This window comes from Cyclopterus lumpus, chromosome 9, assembly GCF_009769545.1.
Source record: "Cyclopterus lumpus isolate fCycLum1 chromosome 9, fCycLum1.pri, whole genome shotgun sequence".
Lineage (NCBI taxonomy): Eukaryota > Metazoa > Chordata > Actinopteri > Perciformes > Cyclopteridae > Cyclopterus > Cyclopterus lumpus.
In genome coordinates, this window is record NC_046974.1 from 9,391,260 (window position 1) to 9,405,225 (window position 13,966).

A 13,966-nucleotide genomic window follows, 5' to 3' on the forward strand; every position below is an offset into this window, starting at 1 on the left:
AGAGACATGCATACAGAGAGTGAATTAGAGTAAGGTACACAGTGGATGCCAGAGCTTGTGACTGACAGGAAATGTAATAACACTACAAAAGGTAGCCAGCTTGAATAGTCTTCAAAGTACTGTAAATATTTGCCAATTAACAGGTGAGTAACTGTGGAATTAATGAAGCGAATGCTTGATCCTTAGTCTAAAAGCCTTCTTTAGAATTACCCGTTTGAAGAGGATGGGAGTTTTGCAGGCATGTGGTCATACACCAAATAATTGTACATTTGATGACCTGATCAGCTCCATGAAAAGGTAAGTTGGCATTGCAGTGATTATGACTAGTCCTGCGGGGGACATGAATGTTCGTGCCAAACTATCAGAAAGTTATTGACACATTTCACTCAAAACCCACAAATATCAACCTCATGGTGGCGCAAGATGCAGAGTCATTAGAATCACCATAGTAGGATTTGTCATTTAGGGACCCTGAGAGTCGTACATAATGTCACGGCAGTCCATCCTGTAGTTGTTGAGATATTTTAGTCTGGACCAAAGTGATGACACACATCTATAGAGCCTTGCTGCTAGCAAGTCTAAAAGTAAAGCTAACCAAACCTGCATGAGCTTTTATTTCAGCTCTTATCAGCTCCTCTTTCCTGAAGCTCAACCTAGTTTTAGGGTGCTTGCACATCATATGCATCGAATATACTGTAACTCTCTGCTGTGCTGGTAAATTATGTTTCACACCACAGTGGAAACCTGTCGGGTCAGTTACCGAGGTTATTGGCAGAAAATATCCTTTAAATTCCACCAAGACTGATCTTCTCTACTGCCTGCAAATCACAACTCAGTCAGTGCTGTGAAATATTCAACTGTGGAGACGTCTGAGTCACACCCTCAACCCTGCTCGATCACCTGGACTCAAATGTCAAGACACTGTCCCAGGGTGATATTATTCAAGCCACCGGTTTATGTGGTCTCTGACGAGATGAAGCACCCAGATGCGTTAATGCATATGGTTATGCATACTGCAAAGATCCTGCAGGTCAGAGACTCAGAGAGAATTGTATGCATTAATACAGTTTCTTGCAAGAGAGGGAGGAGAGAGACTCTCTCTTTTACTTGTGCTTTCAGCTCTCTTTCCAAGCACAACGATTAACACACCTACGCTCTCTTGCACACGTAACAGAACACACTCAAGCATGCTTCTCCAGACTATTCTGACGTCAAAGAAGTCAATTTCCTGATACCTTGACCCAGAGATCTTCTTCAATCCATATCTCCTCTTCCACTCCGCCACTCTTTTGCTTTGTTGAATTATTCAGAGCGGTGGCTGTGTGGAGCCACTAACAGAGACTAGAGAGACGCTAACGGGGCTGAGGTGGCCTCTCTGCACTGGTCCGCAGCTTTGTGAGGGCTTGTGTGGGGTGGCCTTGACTCATTCTTCCAAGATATCAATGTGCCATATTAGGGCAATGCTGGAGCTGATAATATTGGACTACATTCACGTCACATGAAAATGTAGCTCACATGATAATATTCCTATGTATTACGAGGGTATTATACACTAATTTGAGTAAGAGATACAGTATCTTATAATGATACCATTCTCATTGTTAAGGCATGCTGTTATTATCTCATCTGTCTTTCTTTTCTTTAAATATTCAGGCACACTATATATCCAACTGAAAATGAATAAATACGCCTGTGTCACAAACAATTTACCAAGAGGTTGGTCATTTAAGTTGTGTTGGTTATTCTCTAAATGCAGTTTCAGCGGTTTATTATGGCACATATTTACTTTTGCAAGGTAATAACCTCAAAGTACATTTCAGTGGAATTGCCACTTACGCAGAGGAGTAGTACCGGGCTCTGTGATCACAGCTTTGGCAGCAAGTAGAGAAGGGACAAACGCTTAAAGAACTGATCAAAGAAAAGCAATAGCATGCAGCTCCACCTCCCTACAAAATCCCAATTTACTCGCTTGTCAAAGGATCATGTGTTTTTGCCCACAGTGCAATACAGTCAAGCCAGAAGGAAGAAAAACAAGTGAAGCTGACAGTGACCATTTTAAGAGTCTGGGAGCAGACAGCGTGGGAGGAAATGTGACAGAGAAAGCCTGATTAGGGCCACAGACATTGGTTTATTGTGTAGGAGTAACATAACCACAGAGCGCTTATCAAGACTGTTTACAAGCCACTTTAACGGCTTGTGTAACCATGATACCGTTATAAAGTTTGGACCACGCTTATGAAGCTGAAGGGTTTGCTGCCAAAATTGCAGTAATCAGCTTGACCATTGAGTCCCTGCTGGCCAAACTGGAAGAAAGGCCTGGGATCCCAGTGGTCATTAAAATGCCTACAAAATGGAGCTGGAGAAGTAAGGAAGCTGGCACCCTCCAGCCAACCAGCATTTAAAACAGCAGACCAAAAGCCACTGAACATGCCCAGCATACAGAGGTGCAAAGATAACATTTATGCAGAGGAGTAAAAAAGATGAATATCACATTTCATCTCCTGGCTGATATGAGGAAAAGAGCAAGATGAAAAGGATTAAAGAGGAATAATCCACAGCTTGCTTCAGGCTGGCAGAGCAACACACCGTCAGTCAGATCAATATGAGACTGCAGACGGCACACCTTTTCCACACAGCAGCCTTCCCTTTGTCGTCGTAAATTAACATCGTCGAAATGGAAATGAGTTTGGACTCTCATTCTGCAGCTTTCTACATTTAAATGGCACGTTTCTATCCAAAAGCCTTCGGTTGGCATATGTGGATAATTAAATGTGTGATACAGGGTTTATGATTTGACTCTTGGCATAAAACCATAATAACTTAACTTTAGAGAGTCAAATGTCAATGATGATGATCTACTGGGCCAAAAATAGAAAAATAACAGTACTGAAAAATACAAAAATAAAGAAATTGATGCAGCTTTAATCTCTTTCCGTTCATTCTTTGTATATGTGTTTACCATACTACCATAAACTGAGATGAATTGAATCTAAACTGCAGCTTTAACTCACTCTAAGTTGTAAAGCACTAGTTTCCCCTTCTGTATCTTTCTACTCTCACGGGCCTCATCTTGTTTGTGGATTACAAAGATGCTGCATCCGATATCAACCCCTGAGACATCGTGAAATCAGATGATACACACTTCATCCAGCAGCAGCTTATGGACAGACAGACAGACAGAATCTTAGCCTTGGGTATCCGATAACCTTCTCAGTCCCTGCAGCAGTAGGGGTGTCTCTGGTTGGGTATTAAGATTAGAGAAAACACCCAGCTTTCGGGTGATGACAACCCAGCTGTCTCTCCCCCCCCCGAAAAAAGAAAAAAAGAAGCCTGGACACAAATCCTCAGCTGCCACCCTTAAAAACACAGACTTGAGTCTGTTGATTAAACAAAATCTGGGTGGAACACTTTGAAATGAGCCCTCTAATCCCACTGGCCAGCTTTATGGAGGGATAAACCACTCAGCTGCCTTTGTAAAGTAATTAGGTGCTTTAGCTGAAGAAGCTTTTTGAGGTGGTATATTGGTCTGCAGTTATTATATAATTGTTCATTATATAGTTATAAATAGGGCTACCCTGTGTTGGAAAGTAACTACGGAGTACATTTACGCAGTACTATACTTCTATTTCTACTCTATTACATTTTAGATTGACCTTTTTCCTTCAGTATTATTATTTGACAGCTCCAAATTTAAATTTGTGTGCAGAAATCATACAAAGCTTATAAAATATGATTGCTTTTTCTTTTTTTATATTGAATAACCAATCCTTAAAACAACTATTCAATATATATATATATATATATATATATATATATATATATATATATATATATATATATATCCACAAATACAATACCAAGTAATAATAATCAGAATTTATACTGTATAATATTATACCACTGGGGATATCTATAGTACTCTTACTACTTGAATTACCTTTTTGGATTTTTACAATATGTTATTAGTACTTTTACTTCAGTAAATTATTCCAAACATCACTGCATGTACCATAAAAAGCCTTCTGCGCCACACCCCCCAAATCTATTTGATTACTCAAATCTGTCCGTCCTTTATTTGCCCGCGTTTAGATTGGAACCGCCTTTGAAGTTGCTCTTATCTGTTCTCGTAGTAGTAGAGTGGAGGTGGGCGTTGTGTGTGCAGGGCAGAGGCTGAAGAACCATCAAAGAGAAAACTGAGTCAATCAAGAGAACCTTTGGCAGACACTCACAGGCAGCACTTTTCTTAGTCCGACATGAAGGTTCACAAGATGCCAGTCTTTGTGAATGTAGGGAGACGGACTAATATGCACAATACTGTGTAACCCATAAAAATGTTACTATGGGTGAAAATACAATATTTAATACCCGTTTGCTTGCTTGTTTAAGATCCACATGTTTCATACTCTTGTTGAACTGTTTTAATCAATAAACATGTAATCATATATGACAATTAAGGGGCCACTCCAGCTATTTAGTGTTCACCTCGGTAAAACTGGGGGAAACTTACAAAAGAAATGTCCAGCTCCCAATATGCTGGATCCTAAATTTCCCATAATACAATCAATACCATCATTTCATTAGAAACCCCCTGCCTGGTAATTGCGCATGTCTTTCCATGTCCACGGCCTCAGTTTGTAATGCAGGCGTTATCATTTTGTGTCAACTTCGAGCTCAAAACTCTGTTTTATAGCCGGGTATTAAGTTACAGTTAAGTTAAGTTATTGCTTGTGAAGGATAAAAAGAGAATACGAAGATTATTAAAGTAACATTTGAATCCAGATGAAAAGAATCAAATTCCAGTTAATACTCAAGTTAGAGAATTAGAATAGACTTTATTAAAGGTTTCTGTACATTTCTGTAGGAACAATACATCACATATGATCGATCAGTAAAGCCTTATCTGACTTCAATGCCTGTGAACATGAGTGACACCACTCAACGATGCTGCAGGGCCACTGGGAGCACTTACAGTAATGTGTTCAGCACGTGGTGAGAACACCATCCCATTGATTAGTTCATCAACACTGGACCCAGTGGGACGCACATGGAAGGCCTGTTGTCCTTCAGACTGCCTGCTGAGACCCACTGATCCTGTATCAGTTGCGAGGCTGGTGTCATTTCAACTTACAGGAAGGGAATTCTCATTATGGTAAAAAAAAATGGGAATTGTATTCTATGGAGGGAGAATGCTGGTGAAGGTTTGATTATTGGGTTCAGTCCTACCTGTCCCCTGATCCAGTATTTTCCATATTCATACCCACTCTTTAAATTCTAACCTTTTTTACTCTTCGTGGTATTCGTGAGCGACATCACCGGTCACCAACTCCCCCAGGGACCTGCCAATCGCACAAACTCAAACACATCCCCAAGGCTCTGCATTCACATGTGTGGCATTTAGCATTCCACACACACACACACACACACACACACACAGCAGCAGGCCTGTTGCTAGTGCATGTGGTGATGGGGATGTTTACTGGAGGTGTGCAGCAGAGCAGCTTGAGGCAGCACTACATTGATTGATTGGGTATCATGAAATTCAGTGTTACAAACTGCACGGCAACACAATGTGCTGTTCATTCACATTTAGAGTTCATTTAAGTTTAGTCTTTAGTCTCTAAAATGTCAGAACATTTCAAGCAATGTCCATAACCAGCTCTCGGGGCCCATTCCACACCACATTGGTGTAAGTTGCTTCCTAGACCGTTCACTGCCAGAAAACTGAGAAGAGGAGGAACATGTTGAGCTGCACTATTTCATCTGCATTTCAGCTCATAGCTCATTGTTATTTACATATTCATAATTGCATAAGGGGTCCATTTGAAATGAAATAAAATGCTTTTTTACCCACGGGCTGTCCTTTTGTAATTTACATATAAATACACCTTGTTGTGTCTGTAGAAAGAGTTAAACAGGAAATCTATCCAGTAAAGAAAAACATTTATATTTACAACATTTAGTTTAACCATCTTACCACGGTGAATTACATCACATTATGAATAAGCCCAGTGAGCACTGATGCTATTATTCTGTATCTATGAAGCTCATGTTTAAATGAACCGTTTCACTCCAAAGATATAAGTGGTGCCGATACATAATATTGCTATTTCAGCTCAAGAAATTGAAAACCTAAAATGTTATTAAAATCATTAATGATTACTATTCATCCAACTGAAACTGATTATCAATGTTTCTTGTAAGACTGGCAATGTTACAGTGTCAACTTTCACTGATAACTTAATATGATTTTGGATAACAATATTTATTTATATCCCCTGCAGAGGTTCCTTTTAATGTGGGTTAACATATTGTGGGAGCAGATGCCACATTTTGCAAACGCGGCTCTCACTTGGTGATAAAACAAATATTTCCATATTGGAGAGGAATGTGTGAGTGTGTGTGTCAAGGGGAGGGGGTTAGTGTCACCTTTCTTCCCCCTATCCTCCTCCACACTGTCTGTAGTATTCAAATAAATACACTCACGCTTTCTGTTTAATTCCCCAACAGCAGGAATTCCATACACACACATGCACACTCCTAACATGTCCTCATACACTCCAGTAAACCTCCAACAAAACAACGTCTGTGCTCATAATCCAATAAAACGAATGTCAATCACTTTTCCTGATGAAACAGTTTTCACTGACATGTGTCAATGTACTGGCTCAACAAACACATCCATGTGCATGCAATTGCAAACACAGTGTGTTGTTTGGGCTCGTGTGGAGAGTAATCTCCCCAAGTGATGATGACACATGTGATGCCAAGCTCCCTGTGGGAAACTGGAAACCAGTACAGTGCCATGGGTCAGTTGGATTAAATTAGGCTTAAGCGGGCCAAAGACACAGAGGCTTAACTAGACAAGTACAGTAAATGTCTGTGGCTATTTAGACCACAGGAGGACGGTCAGCTCTGCCGATGCAACTGTTGCCTGTGCATGTTAAGCTCTGCCAGTTTGCAGCGCTGCATGTAACCCAATCTTAATATTGGCTTTTGTGGGGGGTGGGTGGGGGGGTGGTGGATCCAGTTAACATGGATGCCCCTCGCTTCAGAAAACCAGAGACAACCTGTTCACTTCGTTGCAAGGTTCATGTGTACGGAGGGAAAGCAATGCCTGCAAAAGTTGGCTTATCCCGTGTTACATTCTCAGCCACTCTTCTTCTAAGCCCCGAGCACCACGGCCTGCATGTGTCGCCGCTGTCAGGAACTTCAAGAGTTATGACTCGAAGAGGCGACGGTCTTTCAGTCTGTTTTGGCAGCCCTTTTCAGGTAATTGGGTAATGGACATTAGTGTTGTACAGGAAATGCAACAGTGACAATGAGTTGCATTCAACTAACAGCTGCAGTAAAACCAGAAAGTGGCACAGCAGAATTTATCTGCACATTTTCTCGAAATATGTGTTCTGGGCTAGTTAGCGAACCACAGAACACACTAGCCATTCAGCCTTTTTAAAACAACTTGCTAATGATCATCACAGCAAATCTGTGTCAATTTTCACCAAACTCAATGGTAAGATGTGCATGGTGTACTACACTTCCAAGAGTAAGATCCAAGGGAGAGTCCAGATCCAAGGGATTCCATTCAAATTAATACTTTTTGCCACAAAATTCTACCATTTGAATGGTAACCAGGCCTTGAACTAAGTGTAGTTACTTCAATTCATGTTTTAAAAAGTCCCTTTTTCTTATCCAACACATCTATCTGACAGCCAGTCAGTGCACGCCTCAGCCAAAGCAAAGGGTTATTCCCCTCTATCAGCACCCTGACAATGAAGATTCAGAAGTTCGAGGAAGATGAGAGATACAAGGGAACTGAGCAAGGGAACTTGAAGAGGCGCTCCAGAAATACAGCAGAGGGTGTACAGTTAAAAAGACATACATAGCCTGCTGAGAGACACAAACACAGATACATAGTAAATAAACCCAAAAGGCCCGACAGAGTTTTAAGAAACAAGACAAGTCCATGTCTTAATGCACAATTACCCTTCTGGTTATCTAGCCCTCCCAAACCCAATTTCTCCAGCACAATTAAGACTGTTCTGGCTATTTATCTGCAAGCGCCATCTGCAAGCTGCCTCCATCCACACCAGTGAGGTCAGTCCAATTCTCTTCTCGCTTCCTGCAGGAAGCCAAAGTAGAGCCAGGACTGGACAAGCACACAAAAGCACAAACACAAGCTGCTCTCCAGAGAACAGAGCAATCCTCTCAGTCTGCAGCAGACACAATGTGGAGATTTTGGAGAGTTCAATGACAGACACGGCAACGACAGGTTTTAACTTGCGTGCATAGAAGACCTGCCCTGTGTTTCGGGTGTTGACTACTTTGTGTTTTTCAAGGTCAGAACTGATACTCAAGGACAAGAGCTGATAACTTGTCTCAGTAAGCAAAACTTTGATGGAAACATTCAAATTAAACACACCACACACATTCACGCCAAGCTATGTACAGTCATGCTGCTTCTTTGTGGGCAATGCTGGCAGTCACTGGTGGATCGGCCTTTTGGTCAGGATATTTATAACACTCACCTACCTACCTTTCCAAAAAACACTGAATAAATGGTCCGAGCAAACAGCCGTTTTCACAACTCAAGCGTGCTCTTTCTGCTAACCAATTTAATCCCATAAAAGGTGTGTAGCAACATGGCAGTCACTATGCAAACAAACCTCCGCTTCGTTTATAAATAATAGCAATAATAATATATTTTCACATCCAGAAAATTGTCCTCACAGCACAAAATATATCACAAAGGCTGCAGAGTTACGCCAAATCGCTGATGCAGCCGGTGTCAAGCCACAGCAAATTCTGGTTTTATTTTAAATCCCCTTTTGCCGGATGCTTGTCTGCTCCTGCAGAGCCCATCAGCCTAATGAACTGTTCATCAATCAGTTTAATGTACACACACACAGGCCCCGGCTGGTACAGAGGTTGGCATAGATGGATGGCACAAGACTCGACTGGTAATAAAACAAAAGGGAGATATTCCGCCTCCCTTACAGCCAAAGCTTCGAGTCAGATACCAGAAGACAGGGAGGGTTTTCAGAATAATCGTGTTGAGGCCCGTGTAGATGCAACTTGAGAGGCAACAACTGCCAGAAATTAACAGTATGTTAAAAATGACTGGGCAGAGTCAGAAAAGAAACAAGCCTAATATTGCTTGTTTTTCTGCTCCTAAATATAAGACAGCGAAGGAAAGACAAACTTGTTCGCCCTGTAATTTGGCACGAGGGTTGCTGAAAGCAAGTATTTCTGCTGAGCAGCAGCCACTGTGGCTTCAACGTAAACAATAAGGTGTAACAGTAGCACAAGTTAGAATGACAGCAAACACACAGTCAGTTATAGCCTACAACAATAGCTACATTAGCCACCATAAGCTGCCAGTCATATGAGACCAAGTAAGTCTGGAGGGATATCTGTTTGGAACTGAACAGGGATGTCTTATTACTCATGACTTTAACTTCCTGCTGCTGTCAGGCTGCACAACCAGCTCTGCTCCCAGTAGACCAAAAAACACTTAAAACCTGTGCGGTATAAATACACGGTGCAATAATACTTAAATAGTTATTCTGTCTGTATATATAATATTTTTGTTATTGTGGATTCTTCAGTTTTATTACAGTTTTTTATAGCCATTTGCTTATTTGTAACAATTGTTTTGATCTTGTCTCTTGTTTTCACTCTAAGCTTTGCTGCTATAAATCATGTACATTTCCCCGCTGCGGAACTAAGGATTATATTATCTTAATATTTGTAAACTAATAATGTTATATACTATGGTCTCATTTGAATCTTTTAGAAATGATTGACATATTTTAAACTTCAGCAGCAGTGGGAGTGGTTAAACATCAATCATGTCCATCCTTCAAGTAAATTTAGGTAATGTAATTAATATGCTCTTTCAACTCACCCAGAAATAAACCCAGATTCACACAGTTAAAAGTAAACGAAGAACATTCCTCACACACATAACAGAACTGAAATACCCTTCTTTCAGTGCCAACCTGTGCTCAGTCAAACACAATCTCCAGAACTTCCGCTCACTTCTAACAGATTTGACATCGTAGTAAAAAGCCATTATTTGACTATCTCTAAAGACAATATGGGATATTCAGAGTTGGAATATAAAAGTCTTAATCCTAAATGATTGTCCACATGCAGCTCATAATGCTGCACTTTCCAATTCAATACAGCCGCTAAACGATGTGGAAAGAGATTGAATCCACAGTCAGATTCAATATTTATTTAGTACAAAATACCATGGTGCACTGTGAGGGAGGCTGGGTCAATAGTGCTGCCCGCTGCATCCTGCATTTTACAACTGTGATTTTAAAACAGAAACACAAAAGGAACACTCATTCCATATATTATTTGTGCTTAAAGATGCTCTGAAAAGGTCTCAGTCAGCGAGGCGCTTAAAATATGCAACTTCTGGTTTGAGTACAGTAAGAGACCAACACTTAGAGATAGTTTGTATGCAGCACAAGAGGCCTTTGTTCAGGAAACTGTGTGAAGAATTACTGCCTCACAGGACTTTCAAAGTGTAGTTGACCATTTATTTTCCCCCATTAACAGTATGGTGAGTGTGTTCCATGTGTAGTGCATGGCCTCGGACTCTGAAGGGAGGTTTCTGTGGTGTGGTGGTGGGCTCCATGATAGCTTAGCCTCCACAGCAGCCCACATACCATCATGACAGACAAGGCCTGGGACTAGACCCGCTCTCCCACCACTGATGTCCAGATGTGCTTCCCTGTGGGTCTCGATCTGACTACACCATTGTAGTTGGAATATAGCTATATGTGTATTTCATTGTGAAGGTGCTAGTTGTAGCCTAGTGAATATTAGTATATTTTGTAAATTACCTTGAATCTTATGGTGTGAACTAATGTCAACATGCTTTTGGTTATATCTAGCTGTATCCCTAGTCATCTCCTGCTTCTGATTCAGACAGATATGACAAATGTACCAAAATACAAGCAACTTTAAATTCACTGCACTGGAAATGGAATTGGAGTCAAAACAGAGCTTCAGAGGTTTAAATGGGAGGATCAAATTAAATTAGAGCATCTTTAGATTTAGGAAGCTTTTTCGGGGCACCAAAAATCCATTTTGGAACCTTTTAGCACAGCACCGAAACAGCCCTTCTCAAAGTCACCAATGACCTCCTCCTCTCCTCAGACTCTGGCCACTTCAACATTCTCCTTCTCCTGGATTTCACTGCAGCCTTCGACACCATCAACCACAACATCCTTCTCTCCCGCCTCGAATCGTCCCTCAACATCACCAGAACTGCTCTCTCCTGGCTCAAATTATATCTAACAAACAGACAACAATTTATCAGCATCAACAACTGCACCTCCTCCACTGCTCCTCTGTATCAGGGCGTCCCCCAGGGTTCGGTGCTTGGTCCTCTTCTGTTCATCCTCTACCTGCTCCCTCTTGGAAACATCATACGTCATCACAGTCTCCTCTTCCACTGCTACGCTGATGATGTCCAGCTCTACATCTCCACAAAAGCCATTACCACTACTACTCACTCCACTCTGACCAACTGCCTCACTGACATTAAATCATGGATGGAAATCAATTTTCTCAAACTCAACTGTGATAAATCAGATATGATCATCATCGGCCCAAAATCTCTCACCAAAACCAGTCACAACTTCTGCCTCACCATTGACAACTCCACTCTGTCTCCCTCCTCTCACATCCGCAACCTCGGAGTCATGTTTGACAGCAACCTCTCATTTGAACATCACATCAAACAAATCACCAGAACCTCCTTCTTCCACCTAAAAAACATTGCCTGTCTCCGCCCATCAATTTCCTCATCTGCTGCTGAAACTTTAATCCACGCCTTCATCACCTCCAGAATTGACTATTGCAATAGTATTCTTTATGGCACATCTTCCAAAATCCTAAACAAACTCCAATACATCCAGAACTCTGCTGCTCGCCTGCTCACCCACTCCCGTTCCCGTGATCACATCACCCCTGTTCTCCAGAGCCTTCACTGGCTCCCCATCCCACAACGGATCCAATATGAAATCCTTCTCCTCACTCACAAAGCCCTCCATAATCAGGCCCCCTCCTACCTACATCGACCTGCTCCACCACCACACTCCACCCCGTCAGCTCCGCTCCTCTGATGCCGATCTCCTGTCCATCCCACATAGGACCAAGCACCGGACGTGGGGTGACAGAGCCTTCTCCATATCTGCCCCCTCCCTCTGGAACTTTCTCCCCAAACTCATCCGAGACTGCACTGATCTTTCCTTATTCAAATCGCAAATCAAAACCCACCTGTTCAGAACTGCTTTTAATGTGTGATTGTTTGTTTTTGTTTTCTTTCTCATCAGGGTCCGAGCGACTCAAAAGTTCCTATTTATTTGTTTTACCTGTATTTTAGCTATTCTTATTTATTTATTTTTAGCTTTTAGGATGTTTTAATTATGTGAAGTGTCTTTGAGTATTATGAAAAGCGCTATATAAATTAAATGCAGTATTATTATTAATAAAATAATCTCCTTCCAGAATTTGTGTGGATTTAACCTGAATTAACCCTAGCCCCAGTGTCTGCACTGCATTATGTGCAATAAAGAATTTGCAGGAGGACAAAGTGTCCTTCACTTCACACTCAAACCTCCTCCTTCCCCCTCCCTACTTCAATTTCTCAGTTGTTCCTCTTCATCCATCATGAGCCCGAGAGCTGAGGCAGGTGCTTTCACTAAACCTCCCTGAAGAGTTACACCCACCCCACACACCCTCTCTTTCTCCTCCTTCATCTTTGCCGCCACGTCTCCTCTCTCCTTCTGAAGGAACTCATCAGTGGGTCCTTCACATCTGCAAGAATCTTAATTGTATATTGTCAAACGAGGATTTTCTTTATCCATCAAGGGAGGCGATCTAGATCAGCTGGGGGACTGCAGGGAGGCTGAGCACGCACACACACACACACACACACACACACACACACACACACACACACACACACACACACACACACACACACACACACACACACACACACACACACACACACACACACACACACACACACACACACACACACACACACACACACACACACACACACACACACACACACACACACACACACACACACACACACACACACACACACACACACACACACACACACACACACCTCTGAGGAGATGGAATATGGCAGCTCTGTGATATCATAGTTCCCCGTTAGGATAGCAACAGGAATCTGCTGATCCTTTTGAAACCTTTTTTTAAAAGCACAGGAGACACACAAATATGATATACTGAGTGAACGCTCAGCAGGCCGCAATCATCACACGTCAGTAAGGGCCGGGTGTCCACGTCCTACATGCTGCAGAGGGAACAATGAGTCCCATTGATTTACCGAGCTGCAACAAGACAAGACAATGATTCCTTTTAGCAACAGAGACTGGCAGAACTGGGCAGAATCCCACCAATGTTCTCTGGGAACAAAGACAGGGACAGGCAGAAGGGTCAATAAACTGGGTTGACCCGTCTTCAACGCAAGCTCTCGAGCTCCAGCGTACAGCAAGTCACATCAAAGAGTGGCTTGACGGCACATACATGACTGGGCACATACATGACTGGGCACATACATGACTGGGCACATACATGACTGGGCACATTTACGCTTAAACTGAACGATTGCATAATTGATATTACAGCAGCACTAGCGTTTTACAAAGAGCATCAATATGTTCTTTCACATCAAGTGCCAATTCACATGCCACTGCCCAGTGAGCTTTGCTTAGTTGGCGAACGCGAACGTTTCCAGCCGACAGATGCAAATATAGGTTGCTTACGTTAAACACTCACAGGGACAGTTCCAGCGCCCTGGCCTCACCACCCCAAAAAAAAGAGTTTCTTTTGTGATGCAAACTCAATTGAGCGTTCATTCTTTCCCAGGGAGCGTTTATAAATCGTCCGACTAAAACATAAGATA

The 13,966-nt window shown here is 42.0% G+C and overlaps 1 protein-coding gene across 1 annotated transcript in view; it reads right to left on the bottom strand.

The window, feature by feature from the left end:
- The window catches only part of zdhhc8b (zinc finger DHHC-type palmitoyltransferase 8b), a 53,450-nt gene that overhangs the window by 10,368 nt on the left and 29,116 nt on the right, over positions 1-13,966 (bottom strand).